Here is an 826-nt window from a genome sequence, read left to right as displayed (position 1 = left end):
TGGGGGGGAAAACTAAACTGAATGCTGGGAGAAGGAAGGCTGAGTAAAAAGAAGCTATGGAGCCACAGCTGGAGACAGACATGCTGGAATCTTGCCCCTAGACCAAGAGCCTCGTGGTAAAATATAAAATAATGGAGATGGATTAATTCTAAATGTAAGAGCTATATAGCAATACCCTTAAGTTATTGGCCAAGCAGTGATTTAGATAATATAGTTTCTGTGTAGTTATTTCAGGGATGAGCTGATGGGCAGTCAGGAACCAACAAGTGGGCTCTTACAACAGTTCTCAACTAAGAGGTGCCCTAAATCTCAGGGCAGAATTTAGACTGTTCAGATTATTGAGATTTAAAGATGGACTGAATGCTTTTGGCTTTGTGACATTGTGAGCATGAGCCTTGAAGATTAGTGGAAGAATGTAATGTTCTGAACTTGGAAAGGCTCATGTGTTAGAAATTTGGTCCCCCATAATGCAATGGCCAGAAATGAGATTTTTTAAAAAATGATTGGTTCTGAAGGACTCTGATCTCATCAATATATTGATAGATTTATGGGTTCATAAATGTGGGAGGTGTGACTTCATTGAAGGCATTGAGCCACTAGGGGAATGTGCCTTTGGGCGGTACAACCTCCACCTGGCCTCCTTTTTCTCCTTTTCCTCCTATGCTAAGTTTACAATATAGAATTATTGACAGATTCTACATGGTAATTATTAGGTACTGAAAAAATAATTTGCCTGGGTAATTGAAACTCTCTGCCCATTGACAAATATCCACTATTTTTTTAATTAATTAATTTATTTATTTATTAAAGATTTCTGCCTCCTCCT

Source organism: Microtus ochrogaster, linkage group LG4, assembly GCF_000317375.1.
Source record: "Microtus ochrogaster isolate Prairie Vole_2 linkage group LG4, MicOch1.0, whole genome shotgun sequence".
In the NCBI taxonomy this organism is placed as follows: domain Eukaryota; kingdom Metazoa; phylum Chordata; class Mammalia; order Rodentia; family Cricetidae; genus Microtus; species Microtus ochrogaster.
The sequence above is the reverse complement of the archived record's forward strand: the minus strand, read 5'-3'. Positions refer to the sequence as shown.